The sequence below is a fragment of the Callithrix jacchus genome, chromosome 6 (genome assembly GCF_049354715.1).
Source record: "Callithrix jacchus isolate 240 chromosome 6, calJac240_pri, whole genome shotgun sequence".
Taxonomy (NCBI): domain Eukaryota; kingdom Metazoa; phylum Chordata; class Mammalia; order Primates; family Cebidae; genus Callithrix; species Callithrix jacchus.
Window position 1 is genome coordinate 73943691 of NC_133507.1, and position 10767 is coordinate 73954457.

Here is a 10767-nt window from a genome sequence, read left to right on the forward strand (position 1 = left end):
TTTACTGATTAGTGTTTTAAAGTTTCTTTTGAGATTTTTTTCTTTGGTCATGTGTTATTAAGAAGTGTGTTGTTTAATGTTCAAGTACTTTGAGATTTTTCAGCTATCTTACTGAATTGTATTCTATTTTAATTCCATTATGGTTTCATTATGGTGTGAGAGCAAATATGGTATGATTTTTATCTACTTAAGTTTTTTAAGTTGTGTTTTATAACCCAGAATGTGGTCTGACTTGGTGAATGTTCCTTGTAAGGTGAGATTAAGTGTTTGATTCATTTTTGGATAAAGTAGTCTATAGACGTCAATTGCATCTAGTTAATTGCTGTTGAGTTCAACCACCTCTTACTTTCTGCTTACGAAATCTGCTCGTTTCTAATAGACAGGTAGTGATATGTCTGAGAAATAGTGGATTAATTTATTTCTCCTTGCATTTTTATTAATTTTAGCCTCATGTATTTTGACATTCTGTTTTTAGGCACACACACATTAAGCATTGCTATGTTTCTTTGGATTATTAACTAATATTTTATTATGTTATGCCTCCTTTATCCCTGATAACTTTAATTGCTCTGATGTCTGCTCTACTTGAAATTAATATAGCTAATACTGCTTTATTTTGATTTTTGTTAGTGTGGCATATTTTTCTCCATCTCTTTACTTTTGATATGTATGTGTCTTCATATTTAAAGTGGGCGTCTTGAAAACAACATATAGTTGGATATTGCTTTTTGATACACTCTGACAATCTCTTTCATTTTTTGGCATATTTAGATTTTTGGCATTTCAGGTGGATTATGTAAAGAGACTGAATCTATGACCGACTGGTGCATCTGAAAGCGCTGGGAAGAATGGAAACAATTTGGAAAACATATTTCAGGATATCATCCATGAGAACTTTCCCAACCTAGCTAGATAGGCTGACATTCAAATTCAGGAAATCTAGAGAACCCAAGTAAGATATTCTATGAGAAGGTCATCTGTAAGACACATAATCAAAGTAAAAATGAATGAAAAATGTTAAGGGCAGCCAGAGAGAAATATCAGATCACCAACAAAGAGAAGCCCAACAGACTAACAGCAGACTTCTCCACAGAAACTCTGCAAGCCAGAAGAGATTGGGTGCCAATACTCAACATTCTTAAAGCAAAGAATTTCTAACCCAGAATTTCACATCCAGCCAAACTAAGCTTTATAAGTGAAGGAGAAATAAGATCCTTTCCAGACAAGCAAATGCTGAGGGAATTTGTTACCACAATGCCTGCCTTATAAGAGGTCCTGAAGGAAGCCCTAAATATGGAAAGGAAAAAACATTACAAACCACTAGAAAAACACACTGAAATACACAGACCAATGGCACTATGAAGCAACTACCTAAGCAAATCTGTAAAATAATCAGCTAGCATCATGATGACATGATCAAATCCACACATAGCAATACTAACCTTAAAAGTAAATGGGATAAATGCCCCAATTAAAAGACACAGAGTGGCAAGCTGGATAAAAAAAACAAGATCCACTGGTATGCTATCTTCAAGAGATTCCTCTCACATGTGATGACACGCATAGGCTCAAAATAAAGGGACAGATGAAAATTTATTATTTAAATGGATAGCAGAAAAAAGCAGAGGTTGCAATTCTAGTTTCTTACAAAATAGACTTTAGATTAAAAAAGATCAAAAAAGACAAAGAAAGGCATTACTTAATGGTAAAGGATTTACTTCAACAAGAAGAGCTATCCTTTATATATATATATATATTTATGTACATATATATGTACACACACACACACACACACACACACACACACACACAAAAGCACACACCCAATACAGGAGCACCCAGATTCATAAAGCAAGTTCTTAGAGACCTTCAAATAGGTTTTGTTCATTCCTTTTCATTCTTTATTTTTTTCTATTCTTATCTACCTGTCTTATTTCAGAAAGGCAATCTTTAAGCTCTGAGATTATTTTTTCCACTTGGTCTATTCTGCTATTAATACTTGTGATTACATTATGAAATTTTTATAGTGTGTTTCTTAGCTTTATCAGATTGGTTACATTCTCGTCTGTACAGGATATTTTGTCTTTCAGTGTCTGCAATGCTTTATCATGGTATTTAGCTTCCTTGTACTGGGTTACAATGTGCTACTTTAGTTCACTGAAGTTCATTTCTGTCCATATTCTGAGTTCTATTTCTGTTATTTTAGCCATCTCAGACTCAGACTAGTTCTGATCCCTTGCTGGAGAGGTAATGCAGTCATTTGGAGGGAAGAGGGCACTCTGGCTTTTTGAGTTTTCAGCCTTCTGCTGATTCTTTCTCATCTTTGTGGGCTTATATACTTCAATCTTTGAGGTTGTTTACCTTTAGGTTTTTTTTTTTTTCTTTTAACAGTCTGGACACCTTTTTCTAGGGCTGCTGTGGTTTTCTTGGGCTCCACTCCAGTCCCTAGTCACCTCAGATTTTCTAGTACTTGGAGGTATTACCAGTGAAGGCTGTGAAACAGTGAAGATGGCAGCCTGTCCCTTCCTCTGGGAGCTTTATCCCAGCGGGGTATGAACCTGTTGCCAGCCTGAATACGCTTGTGGGAGGTGACTGGGGACCCCTGTTGCGAGGTCTCAGTCTGGAGCAACAGGATTGGGGATTCATTTAAAGGTGCAGCATAGCCATGCTTTCGTAGGGCAAGTGTGCTGCAATGGGGTACTTCTTCCACCCCCAGTTGGCTTGGGTGCTCCAAAGCCTGGAGGTTGAATTGGCTAAGTCATGGAAACAGCAGAGATGGCAGCTCATCCTTCTTTCTAGAAGCTCTGTCCCAGGACGTTTCCAAATCTTTCTTGGCCAGAGAACATCAGCAGGAGTTGCTGGAGGCCCCAGTTGGGAAGTTCCACCCAGTGAGAGGACCCACTTAAAGACGCAGGCTGGTCATATTTGGTAGAGCAGCTGTGCTATGCTGTAGGGTCCTTTCACTTCCAGTCAGTATGGACTCTCCAAAGCCCAAAGGCTGGAACAGCTGAGTCATCCCAATAGCAGAGATGGTGGCCTGTTTCTCCTCCTGGGAACTCTGTCAGTCCCATTGGTTGCTGGTGGCTGGCTGGAATTCTAAATCAGTGGATCTAATTCTGTGAGGAACCATGGAAATAGGACCCATGGACTGTTACTGCTTGGCATCCTGGATCCAGCCCTCTTTCCAGGGTTATGGATGGAGGTTCAACTCCTGCTCTGCCTGAGTTGCAGTCACCTTTGCTGGGGAGCAAAGAGCCATAGCATGTAAAGCTCCTGTTTCTTTCTTCATGCCTGAACAGCTGCTCTGCTGAGACTTGATGCAGCTCTATATGTCACACCAAAGGCTCTGGTGGAGTAGGTTCACAGGGGAATCATCTGACTTGAAGGTTGCAAAGATGTGTGGAAGAAATGTGGTTTCCCAGAATCACACATTCCCTTACCATTTCCCTGGGTGGGGAGAGGTTCCCTTGGCTTTGTGTCTCACTCCCGCTCCTGGGCAGGCCATTGCCCTGCCCTGCTTTTCTACATTCTCCGTGGGTTGAGCTGTTTAGCTGATCACTCCCAGTGTGAGAAGTTGGATGTTTCCAACTTCTTGTTGGAAGGTGCTGTATTTACTTGTCCCCTTTGTTCCTCTCTGTGAGAGTCATACACACTAGCTGCCTCTAGTTTGCCATCTTGGCCTGGAATCTCTTTTACTTTTTGTTTCAATGCTTTTATTCAGCCTCAAAGATGGGACATGTGTTTCTTTCTCTCTCTGACTGTTTTCCTCTCTCTTTCATTCCTTCTTACCCTCCTTCCCCTCCCTCATGTCATTCCTTTTTCTCATTTTTACCTGCCTCAAAAACTGGCATGAAATGAATTGAGCTCTTCTCTACTTCTTCTTCCTATATGATAAGTAGAAACCAGGTCATAAGGTTGTCACTCTCTCTTCTACCTCCTTTTCTGCTCATGACTCACTTTGGCAGATGAACGTGGTGGGTAAGTCAGAATCAACTTTGTGGACTTAACACTCCCAACAGTCCAATCTAAGATGAGATTGGAGCAGGTAGTTGAAGGCCCTCATATAACAGCAACATCATTATATTAACTTTGTCACAGAGTTGTGCATTTGAAGGGCATTGCACTATTATTAATAAGCTGATATTTAAGCCCTATCAGCCTGTGTACATTCTATCATCCACAATTCTAAGGGAGGGTGGTTGACATCCTGACTCTAACATTAATTTCTTTCACAGTTGTAAACCTTTGTTAATTTTTCTGTTCAGAAATTCTCTCCTATTTAGAAATTATTACCCTGAACTTACTCCATGAAAGCAATCTTAAATTTTAACATACTATATGTAGGATATGAACTTCTGAATACGAAGACCTAACCTTTCCTATCTCTCTCTCACTACACCTGTTTTGACATCACTGTGATATCAGTGCTCTCGTGTCTTACCATTACCTATTTCTCCACAACAAATAGTTGCACTTCCCGTTTTCAACTTAAGCCATGATTTTTTTTCTTTTAAACACCCTCATACCTATTCTTACATATCTTTTTGCATGTTCTTTATTGGATTAATACAATCATTTACTTTATGATCCTGTATCTCCTTTACTGAAGGCTGGCTAACATCAGTCAGTACTTTGTATTAATTTATGTTTCTAGATTTTGCCTCACTAACTTTAATTTTAACTAGTCAACTTGAATTTTACCAGATTATGCTTATAGTATATATTTAGACTCTAACCTAGGAAAGGTACAATCTGTGTTTTCAAATTATCAAGAAAGAATTTTTTCTTTCTTTTCTTTTTTCATTTACAGCTGAGACAGAAACAAACTACATCGTTTTCCTAGTAGGAAGACACACTCTCCCCTAGTCTCTGTCCCACAACATCTTCTTTTACTGGTAATGCAGTCTTTTGAGCCATCTCAGTAATTAAGGCATGCCACTTCTTATTTTATGCATTTTTTAGTCCTAAGTCTTCAAAGTCTTTGCATGCCTGGGCAATATAATCTGAACTCTTAGTCTTAACTGACTTTGATAGTCTCATTTTCCCACTCAAGAACTATTGCAGAATCAGACCTAGCATTATTGCTATGCCTTAATTTTTCCCATTTATTTCTATTTTCTGGGATTTTCCTTTTTTGTTTCTAAGAGGTAAATTTTAAATAAGTTTGTTATATTTCATCTAGCACAAATTTGTTTTGTGTTTATTCCACATTGTTTCCGGCTTTCAATTTAGTTTATTATTTATTTTTGTTTTGATAGGTATTTGCTCACCCTAACCTACAGGTGAGAAAATATGACTATTCCAGTACCACGTGCTATGAAGTTGCAGAGCTAGGTTTTAATGCAGAAAGCCCATGCATTTTCCCCCATACTCCAGCATGAGATTTTAGTTTCTCAATTTTACTTTTAGAACTCATTAAATTATCATCTTCTTCTATTAAAATTAAATAAGAAGGGAAACATAGAAACAACATCTGCTTCTTATAACAATTCTGCTTTCTAAACTGTTGAATACACTCATATGATTTTTAGAGAATCATTGAGGTTATTAAACTTCTGGGTGCATATTTTTGGAGTGAAATATTTTATATTTCTTTTTCAGAGGCATAAGCTGTCCTCAAAGTATGTATTAGTGAGTCTTTTTCAGGTTTTATTTACTTATGTACTTTCAAACTTTCATCTTAGGTTTATGGGTACATGTGAAAGTTTGTTACAGAGGTAAACTCATGTCATGCGGGTTGGTTGTACATATTTCATCACCCAGGAATTAAGCCCCATATCCAATAGTCATCTTTTCTGTTCCTCTTCCTCCTCCCACTCTCCTCTCTCAAATAGACCCCAGTATCTGTTGTTCCCCCTTTGTGTTCATAAATTCTCATCATTTAGCTACCACTTACAAGGGAGAACATGATGTTTTTGGTTTTTATGCTCTTGTATTACTTCCAGGTTTTAGATTTTAATATTTTAAGACTAGGAAGTATGAAGTATTTTCTTTAATTTCTCTGTAACTTCGATAGCAAGACTTCAATGTTTACATTATGGAGAAGGCACTTAGAGAGAAGAAACACAATTAGAAAACAATCTTCCAAAATGCCATCCTGTACATAGAAAAATATCTTGCATTTGAGAAAATCTTGCCCCACTGCGAGTCTGCCCTTTGCATCTGCCAGGTATCCCCGCAGTATCACTGGCCTGGGACCAACTTGTGTGGCTGTGACTGTAATCGTGTCCTTTCAAAAATAAGAGAGAGGAAGGCATGTAGGAGGAAAAGAGTTTAAAATCATAGGCATACATTAGCATATTTAATGGTTAATGATAATGGATCACACTTTCCCTGGTATCAATCCCAAATATCTATGACCAGCACTTTTTCCGAGCTAGCTGCTACTGGTGCCTTCAAATCTAGTGGGCAGTTAGCAAGTTAACCAGCTCCAAAGTCTGAATATATTGGCCTATATTGCTTGTGGCTGTTTGCTTCCATATAAGAAATTAAAAATCAAATGACTTAAATTTGGAAGAAAGTGGAAACTTCTTTAGGTGAGAAGCCCACCCACAACTTAAACAACACTCTATATATGTACTCTTTAATATGTAGAGTGCTAAAGAATTTGAAAATATGGATGACATGGATAATCTTTTAAGAATAAAAAATAGCAAAATGATCAGAGAAATATAAACATAAATAGGCCAGTAACTATAGACAAAATGGATTAAATACATTAGAAAAATGAATCCTACAGAGTGCCTAACCTGATGGAGCATGATCATCAGAAGGAAGATTAGAAAAGTGAATAAATTGACATTAAAATCTCTTATTTGAACATTTTTCAAACCTATAGAAAAGTTAAAAGGGGAGTACAATGAGCACCAGTATCTCTCACAACTAGATTTACTGTTAAAAACTTGCCAAGTTTGCTTTATCTCTCTGTATAGATAGACACATATTTCTTTTTTTTTGTCAAATCATCTCAAAGTATGTTTCAACCAGGGTGACATCTCACCTCTAAGAACTGCAGGATTTCATCTGGCAAAGCCAGGATCATCCTCTAACAAACACAGAGCCATCTTCATATTTAAGAAATAAATAGTACTTATGTAATACTACACTGTATGTAGTCATACGAAATGCTAAATTTCTCCATTTTTCCAAAATGTTTAATATATATATATAGATGATTTTTCTCCTTTTACCATGGATCTAACCAAGGCTCACACATTGTAACTGTTATGTCTCTGTAGTGCCCTTAGACTGTTCGTTCACTCCTCTTTTCCTCACCAGCCTCACTCTGTGGCTTTGAATCCTTTAAATACGCCAGGTCAGCTGTCCTGAAGGATGTCCCAGATACTAGATTCTTCTGTTTATTTAGGGTTTAGTACAAAAAAAAATCCAGCAAGGACACTTTCAGGCTCATTTGTTTTTGTTTTTATTCCATGTTTTTATTTTTAGCATAATTTTATATTTTGAACATGTAGAACATTTACATGTTTCCAAAATCAAAACTGGTGGTGCAGCTCGATTAGTCTGGTCTCAGGTGGGTCCAAGTGCCAGCCCTTCATGGTGGCTCACGCTGTGGACACTGGACTGGAAGGCCCCAGAGAATGCAAGCCCCCAACTCTGAAGTCATGGGATCCGACAATATGGACCTGCTAAGTGGGTCAGCACTTCTGTTGAGTCTATGAACAGGGGTCCAGCCATCAAGACAGGCTTTACAAAACCGAATAGCTACATACAAGGCAAAAGAAGAAAGAGATGAAAATAATGACAGCTTCAGTCACAAGCTACACAGACGTTGGTTCAGGTCTTTTAGTGAGTCTACCACGTCCATGTCCCTGTACATCTCCTCTGAACAGCAATTTCATCTGCCCAGGCCTTCAGACTTTATTGAAGACACAGTCAATATGATTGTGTTTCATTCAATCATTCTCTAGTGCCCCAAATAATCAAGAACAACTTTTGACATTAGCAAGGATTTTGAAGGAAGAAGGAAAAGTTTTCAATAAAAGGTGTACTACACTGCAGACTACATCAGTCCTTCCAAATAGCTTAATAGAAATAATAAAGTGTAATTGATTCAGAAAAAGGAGTCCTCCAAGGAAAAATGAGAAAAGGAAAGGAAGTTCCATTGCTGGAAGCAAACTTCTGTTTAAACTAGACATCAACACTACCTATAATAAAGTGTGTCTAGCATCTTCTTTTTGAGCATACTACAATGACTCAAGCTTATTTCCAACGTACCTTTTTAGTGCTTGAAGCTTTGTCATGGGGGACAATAATCTATACACATGTACATTGGTCATAACTATGGTGGCCTTTTACTTCATGGGGATTCAGGGATATGTCATGGTATTTCCCGTTTCTTCATTGCATCATAATCATGTTGCCTTGTGTCCATTGGATGTCATCTCCTCCAGATATTACCAACAAAAATGTTAAAGATTTTATTTAACAAGTCAAAACTATAGAATGTGATATAATCCGTGAAGTCCTGTTCTCAGACATATCCCATCTACTCCAACCTTACTACTTCATTTTTTTTTTTTTTTAGACGGAGTTTCGCTCTTGTTACCCAGGCTGGAGTGCAATGGCGCGATCTCCTCTCACCGCAACCTCTGCCTCCTGGGTTCAGGCAATTCTCCTGCCTCAGCCTCCTGAGTAGCTGAGATTACAGGCACGTGCCACCATGCCCAGCTAATTTTTTGTATGTTTAGTAGAGACGGGGTTTCACCATGTTGACCAGGATGGTCTTGATCTCTTGACCTCGTGATCCACCCGCCTCGGCCTCCCAAAGTGCTGGGATTACAGGCGTGAGCCAGCGAGTCCGGTCCTGAGCCACCGCGCCCGGCCCACTACTTCTTATAAGGAACTTCTGTCGTCAGTTTTTAGTTTATCTTTCCTATGTTTTCTTTTGTAAAAATAGGAAAAACATATTTATTTTATTTTTTATTTCTCACAACGGATGTGACATTACACTCTTTTTCATAATTATTTTTTAAATAAATTTTCTTTTAGAATAATGTTAGACTTTCAGAAGAGTTGCAAAGATATTAGAGTTCTCATATATCCCTCACATGGTTTCTCCTGCAGTTAAAATTATGTTTTCCTATGGTATATTTTTCAAAACAAAAAAATCAGCATTTACAAATAACTATTAACTGGATTTTACAAGTTTTTCCACTAATATTCTCTTTCTGTTCCAGAATCCCATGAAGACTCTCACAATGCATTTTGTCACCATGTCTTTTTAGTCTTCCCTGGTTTGTGAAAGTTTGCCAGTTTTTAATTTATTCATGACATTGCCATGAGATGTATTGGTTGGGTATTTTGTAGAATGCCCACCATGTTGGGTGACGTTTTTCTCATGATAAGATTGGGATTAATGGACTTTCACAAAGATAAGAAGAATATCACAGTGATAAAGTGCCCTTCTCATCAGACCATATGGGAACACTGGAGTAGATGGGATATGTGTGAGAACAAGACTTCCCCGATTATATCACATTCTACAGTTTTGATTTGTTAAATAAAATATTTAATATTTTTATTGATAATATCTGGAGTGGATGACATCCAACTGACACAGGGCAACAAGATTGTGATGTAGTGAAAAAGGGGGAAGTGACATGACATTTCCCTGAATCCCCACAGGAAATAAGACCACCATAGTTATGATCAATTTACATGTGTATAGATTATTATGACTAAATACAGTTTGTATCAGGAAAGTAAAGTTTTATTAACATTTGAAAATCAATGCCATTCATTATATAAACTAAAAAAGGGAGCTCAAGCCTTCACCCCCTTTTTAGCATAAACTGGACATAGAGACTCACTCATTCCCAAATAATAGAATATGGAAAAAGGAAAACAGTAATTTTTTAGTGGGAAACTCTAGCAAGTACTACCTTAACCAACTGATTAGTTAATTTCACTAATCATGAGTCACTATGTCCAGTTCATACTAAAAAGGGGTGAAGGGTTAAGCCTTACTTCCTGAAGGGGGTGTAACACCTTGCTTTTCTACTTTGCAGTATAACTTGTAAACCGCTCTACATCATATTCTTTTTCCTCTTTACTTTTTATGCCTATTAGAGTAGTTGCTTGGTTAGATATATCATAATTTGTTCAACCAGTGCCCCATGGATGAACATTTAGGCTTTCCCCAATAGTATTAAATTATAATATTAGTTATAAATATTACATTGTAATAGATGCCTTTTATCAAATTAAATAAGGTCTCTTCTCTTCTTGGCATGCTGAGAATTCTTAATGGGTGGTATTGAACTTCATCCAATGCTTTTTCTCTATCTACTGAGATAGTATTTACTTAATCCCTTTCTTAGTTAATAGAATGAATGACACTGATTTCCAAATGTTAAACAAACTCTGCATTCCTTATGTAAACCGTATTTAGTCATAATGTATTAATCTTTTTATGGATTATTGAATTCAATTTGTTAAAAATTTGTCAAGAATTTTTGTGTCTTTATCAGGGATATTAGTCTGTACTTTTCTGTTTTTGTAAATCAGCAATTCTTCATTAGGTTTTCACACTTTATCATGTCTGACCAGAGAATGTTGTATGTTCTCTCTCAGTTATAAGGAGTGATGACCTGGCAGAAGTACAATTGATTCTGTCTCTTGCTTGGTGGATACTTTCAGTCCTTGTGTCTCTTAGCTCTTGATAATAGCCATGATTCCTTCCACCAACAGGTATCATTCAAAGCTTTTCCTTCAGTGAATCAGTCTGGGCATATGTGTTAAGGTGAA

General features: G+C 37.2%; 1 pseudogene; it reads left to right on the top strand.

Annotated features, from left to right (window-relative positions):
• The first annotated feature begins 220 nt into the window (after positions 1-220).
• Positions 221-8102, top strand: LOC100386541 (heme-binding protein 2 pseudogene; annotated as a pseudogene).
• The last annotated feature ends 2665 nt before the right edge of the window (positions 8103-10767 follow it).